A 7,500-nucleotide genomic window follows, 5' to 3' on the forward strand; every position below is an offset into this window, starting at 1 on the left:
GATGGTCGCGCAAGACTCACCAGGCACATGGAACACCCGACAGGATTGTTTGTTGTCTGGCACAGCAGATGAACGAAAAATTGTTCCCCTTACTATTAAGTTCCAACCCAAGACCAGTCTTGCCCAAATACAACAACAATTTGGGCAGCAGGCAAGCTCATCACAAGCCACCGAAGTTGGCATAAAGCAGCATAGCGCTTCACCTGAAGTTCGATCATGATGGACACAAACAAGAGCTGAAAAAACTTCATACGGTCAGACGACCAAATGTGATTGATCAGTTATCGGACATCAAAGTGCTGAACAGTACAAACCAAGGGATTTCGTCGTAAAAATGTTCACTCAGCAACGTCTTCTTCTTCTACAGAATAAAGTTCAAAAGCGATCCTGGTTGTTATCATATCCATAAACTGGATAAAGTGGATTGGCAAATTGATTGCCAGAACAATGAGTCATTTCTGTCTCACTGAGTTCAAAGAAGCGGCGGTCAAGAGAGTCACAACAGAAGGCTGAGCGAATGTCTACCGATCTAACCAATCAGAATGTAAACAATTGGCGTGACGTCGGATAGCACAAGGATAGCACAGTTTTTCCCTCTCGCTGAATTCTGATTGGTCAGTTTAAATTTCAGTAGCTCTCGCCGTATGCAACGAAAACCACGCTAAACAAGCCATCGCCAAAAAATGTTTTTTTTTCCTCAAAAAATATTTAAAGTTAGGGGGAAAAAAATACATCATTTTAAAGCTAAGAAAATAAGCTTATCAACAGCATATAACTTATCTACAGACAACTGAAACATTTTATAAAAGCGAGAGTTGAATAAAAAAATTTAAGAAAAATAACAGTAAAATATGTTTTCCAGGCGAAAGTTGGTCATTTTAGCGTTGATTACGAACTTTTGGATGCAAAACTAAAATGTTCTGCAATTTATCTGCTTTCTTGGACATAAATTCGACCGAAAACTGATGAGGCACGAATATTTTTAGATTTTTAGGAATAATAGATAACGTGGATTCAATGCGTAATGTGATAATGCGATAAAAGTGTCAAATTTGCGACCCATTGCTAACGGCAACGGAAGCGATCCCATTACGAATAATTAACCTCTGTTGCCAAAAACCACCCAAATAACCGGTCAGTGTAAAACGCAGACTGCAGACTGCAGACCAGGGATAAAATGCAGACTGAGGGTAAAACGCAGACTGCAGACTGCGGGTTAATAAGATAATAATGAAAAAAGAGTTATAAGAGTGTTAGTAGCCGGTTGTACTTTCACACTGAAACCCCAACACAGCTCCCATCGCTTGGGTTAACCCACCGCATGTTTTCAATCCGGATTTTCATCGAACTCTGTAAGAATTCAAGCTGTTTGAATCCTTGTTGTTGTTGGGAAAAGGATAGTTTCGTTAAGTGAGTTGCTTTTAGGCAAAGAAGTCACCACCCCGTAATTCAACTGTCCATTTTGCTGCAGTGAACAAAGTAATCGAGTAATTACCCAATAACTCAATTTATTTTGACACGCATGGCTACAATACCAATTAACAAAGACAGAGATAACGTGGATTTTGCAACCATTTAACGTTTCAATTCAGTCGGCTTAAGCCAGTATGACTGAGGTGTAAAAATTTCTTATTAGGATCCTTTCATTCGCTATTGTGTACGTTATGTTTATCCTTTAGTGCACAAGTTCGTTTGTTTTGCATCTGGAAGATGTAAGTTTCGATATTATAACCTCTCCCTAGGGGTTATCACGCATAGATTAACCAATGAAATCCCCGCATCCTAATTGCTCGGATACATGAAATTCTTTGTGCATTTCGTTGCACCGAAAAAAGACAACCGAGATTATTCAGGTATTCGAAGTAATAATTGTTGGTTTTTCGATCGATTTCCCTCGATGTACCAGTGTGACAAATAATTTGGAACATTGCAATGCATCTGGAAGCGCAAAAACAAAGCACAGATGATTTCAACACGTACGATCGCATCCCCAAAAGGTGCAGCGACCTGCAGTCATGATAATGAGAGTTGTTGACAGATGTAAAACAGGATTGTCTTTCAAACAATCTTTATTTTATCCTTATGACTCGTTTTTTTATTATTAATATTTATTTTACCCTCAGTCTGCATTTTACAAAAAACTATTCACTGGACATGTAATAAAGGTAAATATGTTCGAGCGAAAGCGAAAACAAGCGAATATTTTGACGGAAAACACAATAATGTGAGATCAAAGGAACATGTGGCGAAGACACGCAATTGCGCCATCGCTTCGACAATAATTTTACCTTTTCAGCGATTTTAACGCTTGAAATTCCATTCAATCCATCTGGTCTAGTCTTTGAATTCACTATTATCGCTGCCCTGCGAATCTTCAGTGTTCTACATAACAGCACACTTGGTAAAAGACGGCTCGACGGGCGACAGATTGTTGTCAATGTTGTCGCCTGTCTTGTTCAGTATCCAATTGATTTGCCATTATTGAGCTTCATAAGGGTATATTTTGTTCACGGATCCACTAAAACGCCATTCGCGCTACATGACTTTCGACGCCATTGCTGGTTAAGTTAATCGTTATAATGTGTCCACCAGAGGAATCTACGCATTTCCCACTACCCTCTCGACCCTAAGAAAATACGCGCAGCAGGGCTCTATGCACAAAGACACCACTTAGCAGGGGAGTGACAGGCAAGACTTTTACCGACACGGAAAAAAAAAACTAAAAAAAAGAAAAAAAAGAAAACAAACAAACTAAACACAGACGTTGACTGGGTTTGCCATAAGGCAACCCAGTAAAAACGGCGTCTAAAGGAATTTTTTTGTGTGTAGACTTATGACAAGGGGTCCGGTTTTGTCGAATTATTTTTTTCACCAGAAGAGGGTCCTCGAATTGGTTTTTGAACTCCGAGGAAATGTTTTGAAAATGCTACACACCGAGTCCACGTTAAAAAGGAAAATTGTTCCTGCCGCGATCACTGTTTGGAGAAAGTCGTAAAGGCATGGTAATGCCCAAGGAGAGAACAAAGAAAAAACGAGGAAAGGAGAGGGAAACAAAAGAGTGTTCCTCGTTGGTATAGGAATTGCTGTCATGTTCGGTCAGTATTTTTCTTCGGAAGTTCATGCCGCTGGCGACGACGAAAGCGAAAAGGAAAACCACCGCTACAAGGGACGTTTTTCATCATGGCAGCAAACTCCTGCTTTTCACAAACTTGCCAAAGCAAACTTAAAGCGTCCGCTGGCCGAAAAGACAACGATGATAGAAACTAACTTTGAGCCAGAGAAGAAAATGACAAGGTCGCGAATGGTACGTTTAAACAATATGCACATCGGCGGCAAAGTTGAGCTTTAGTTCCCACCAAACGTTGTGTTTATCTACATCTCTGTGAAAGCTTTCCCAGTGAACAAAAACACCTACAAAAACCAGACGCTCGGAGTACTTGTGATTTGAAATCTTTTTTTTTTTCCCGGATGTGCAAAATTTAGGTCAAGATAAACGTACTACATCAGCATGAATAGCAAAAATGTTTATAGTGTACAAATTCAGTTGTAACAGTCCCCTGGGAAACCAGGCTGGTCTTAACATAATTTCAAAGTTGCGTTCAAAACTGTAACATATAAACCAGTTTTTATGATGCAGTGGTCCGTTTTTTTCCAACTGAAACTGTCGCAAAATGAATAAAGAAAGCTGTTTCCCCTGTGGTCCGCATGGTACTCATCACAGTTGAGAATATTGATATTCTGGGGTCATTTAGGGAAACGAGGAGCTGGTATTTACATTAGTGATTTCAAAGTTTGAAAACAAAGGTTATTTGTTTTCATTTTATAGCAGATGGCACAAGACAAAGAAAAGTTGGGAACGAGACTACTGAATATCAACACTTTAAAAAAGTCTCTGAGTTCTTGCTCCCATTGCCAGAAGGGTAAGTTTAAGTTACCTCCATTACTGTATAGGTGTGTTACAATAAACATATATAATATGTAATATTTTTGAGATAGGGAAGGGTTACGTTTTTGCAAACGTTGGCCATGTAGCACGTATATTTCAAAAAAAAAATAACAACTGGAGAGTAATATTTTTGAGACGTTCTTTTGCTCCAACATGTTAAAAATGTGATTTCTAAATCACATATCATTTCTTCCATGTACAAGTACAAAGGGAAATTATAACCCATGTAAGCTAGTAGAAAAGTACCGATAATGACACCCTTTCCTATAGAGTGTTTCACTCACGTGATCAGTAACCTTGCTTTTCCAAGGAAACAAAAGAAAACGTTAACATGATAATAGAGCTCAAATCCCGGAGGATTGATTGGGTACACCCACATGGCCGCCGTGACGTCACGTGTAAACACTCTATGGGGTGTATGAGCACGAAATAATTCAACTGTGAAACATGGATAATCATATATACAAACTCTATGGAGAACTTTGAAATTTCCTTGAACATCAACGTTTGACATGATGATGACGTTTGTTTATTTCAATGTCTTGCAGTGCATAGCACTGAATTATACAATGTAGTTGCATAAATACATATATACATATACATAATAAATTGATTGCATGTGAATATGGTTCCAATAGTCACTGTAGCCCCAGTCTTGTGCGTAACATAACAAATAACATTATTTTTTTTATTTCCTGTTTATCTTTTCTAGATTTACAGCTTATTTTTCAATGTATCATGCTTTGCAACCTAACATGTGCAGTGTAACTCAACTTCCCATTTATTAAGTGCAGTAACTATCAATATTCTAAAAAATATTCCCAATTTGATTTCCAGCTCCCCTGTCCTTGCAGAATATTGTCTGCAGTGAAGAAAAAAGAGGACTGAGTAGTTTGTTTATTGTTAAGTGCAACTGTTGTGGAAAGCTGAATAATGTCAACACGTCTGGCCATCACAGAACTGGAAGCCAAGTGCCTAAAGCTGATGACATCAATACAAGAGCAGTATTAGGTTCTTTACATGTTTATTGGTCTAACCCACTTAAACAATTTTTTATCTGTGTTGAACATTCCATCAATAAACAGTGTTCTCTACCAAAGGCGGGAAAGAGAAATTTGTAATGCAGTTGAAGTAGTTGCTAGGGGCAGTTGCCGGAGTAATTTAAACCCAGAGAGAAAAATACCACAAGCCAACTCCAAAACACGAGATGGTGATGATGATTTGCCTGGTATAGCAGTGTCATATGACGTGGGGTGGCAAAAAAGAGGAAAAGGCCACAACTCCCTAACAGGGTAGGGGGATGCAATGGGTGCTGTCACAGGGAAATTATTGTCCTATGCAACTAGATGCAAAACCTGCAGGTTCTGTGATACTGGTAAAAAGGCAGGCAAAACTGTAAAAAAGCATGATTGCAGGAAAAATCATTCTGGGTCTTCAAAATCCATGGAATGAGAAGTGGCATGCCAGCTCTGGTGCAGTGCACCTGATGCCGGAGTAAAATGTTCTACTTACATTAGAGATGATGTCAGCACAACTCTGGCTGATATTCATAGCAGAGTGCCATATGGTGTGGAAAAATTGTCAGACATTTATTCATGCCAAGAGGTCTCTCACCACACGCTTATACAACCTTAAAGACCGGTTCAAAGATCCAAACTGTTCCATTTTAAGTTCAACAGTGATCAATTACTTTTCAAAATGTTTTAGCCATGCCATATCCCAAAATGTTGGTGAACCTGAAAACTTGAGAGCAAACCTAAAGTGCATTGTGCCACATGCATTTGGTAATCATGCAATGAGTGATATTTCGTGGCGTGGATTTAAAAAAAGTCCTGCCACTTACAAACACAGTGATTTACCCAATGTGAAGGATTTGCAAGGTGAACCACTGCAAAGGGTTTTAAACGAATTGCTTTCTGAGTATATCACCGATGTCGTTATAAGCAAGCTTTCTCCTGGTGCTAATGCACTAGTCAGTGGAATGCCCCGTACCCCCATACCCGGGAAATTTACTTCAAGAATTTTTACCTGAAATTAAACTTTGACAAATAATGCAGTCCATTTTTCATAAAGCCCAAATAAATCTACCTTGAGTTAAAGATTTGGCGTCCAAACTTTACAATCTCTCCAAAAACAGTAATATTGATCACTGGGTTTAGCACAGCCCTGAAAATGGCAATAAAAAATACCAGTTTCCTTGGTGTCAAAACCATTAAAATAACAACGACAGAAGTCCAAACATGCATTTGACGTGTAACTTAATCTGACAATATTCCAGTTATTTCCCTTCTATGCATAAGCATACCCAATCTAAAGTACACTCAACCGACTACAACGGTTCACTATCACAACAATTCTCAAAGAGCTTTACAAATTTCACTAAGGAAATGGCTTATTACCAAAATTTTATGACCTCATAATCCAGCTACATTTTGCAAATAAACAAGAGATTACTAAGGTAAGAGAGTAAATCCCCCATGTGGGGCGTTTTCACCCACGTGACCAGCAGCCATATTGGATTACTAAACAATAGTAAGTATTTGCATACAAATTAAGTTCAAATCCCAGAGTATTAGTTTGATACACCATCATGGCCGCCATTCCTCTGTTTTGGAACGCCAACATGGCCGCCGTGACATCATGTGAAAACGCTCTATAGGCCTTATACCCAAGGTAATCCCTCTTAACTTATTTTTAGACATGGTGCCCAGTTACTTGCACGATGCGTGGACTGCCCAAGCGATTTTCTCTAAACTACCTGAGAGAAATGCCGGTTAATGTGGTGAAAAGTCGTTTATATGTTTTGATTTTCAAAAGATGCTTCATAGCAAAGATGTTTTCTGCACTCTCAGCTGTCTTTTTTTTCGGCTGGGCCTTCGTTTGCTTTGTGCTCTTTGGCTGTTCATTGTTTTGCCGTTTATTCGGTTTTAGGGAATTTAATAATAAGGAGCTTAAGCAAGCGCGTTTTTGGGAAGCGGACGGCAACCAGAAGTAAGCCGTTTTCCCTTTTAACTTGTCTTCATTCAACCACATTTATATTGCTAAGCATCTTTTCTCCATTAGAGATGATTAGTGTAAAAATCTGGGAGACACCACTGTCCTGGCACTTGAAATGTTTTCTTCTGGTTAGCGTCCACGTTTTAAAAACGCGCATGCATGCTTAAGTTCCCTAACAGGGACCTTAAGCAGCAGACAAATCTATGACGCGGACGTCCACCGGAAGTGTAAACATGCATAATTTACTATTGTTGCCCCTGGTTACCCTTGTCTCAGCTCGTCCTGTCCTCGTCACCGACGGGAACCTTTATTAAGTCTCGTTTTCTGAAAACGTCGTACAAAAGAAAGAAAATACTGCAGATAACCGATGATTAAAGTAAGTATTTTTGTTGTATCACCGTAAAATCCTCTTGCGTAAGGAAAATGAGCGCTTAAGCTCACTATTTGGTTACATTTCAGCCTTGCGAAATGACGGATAGTTCATCGACCAAGAACACACAGGTGTAGCCCGTTTCAGCATATGTAGGTGTTTTCTCCAGCCTGCGCATTCTCTTGCC

The 7,500-nt window shown here is 39.3% G+C and overlaps 1 long non-coding RNA gene across 1 annotated transcript in view; it reads left to right on the top strand.

Moving 5' to 3' along the window:
• LOC137980249 (uncharacterized) overlaps positions 1-5,044 on the top strand; it is a 13,607-nt gene extending 8,563 nt beyond the window's left edge. Inside the window, exons 2-3 of the long non-coding RNA XR_011118470.1 lie at positions 3,827-3,920; positions 4,784-5,044. This is a non-coding gene — a long non-coding RNA (uncharacterized lncRNA). The remainder of the gene's footprint in view (positions 1-3,826; positions 3,921-4,783) is intronic.
• The last annotated feature ends 2,456 nt before the right edge of the window (positions 5,045-7,500 follow it).

This window comes from Montipora foliosa, chromosome 12 (genome assembly GCF_036669935.1).
Source record: "Montipora foliosa isolate CH-2021 chromosome 12, ASM3666993v2, whole genome shotgun sequence".
Taxonomy (NCBI): Eukaryota; Metazoa; Cnidaria; class Anthozoa; order Scleractinia; family Acroporidae; genus Montipora; species Montipora foliosa.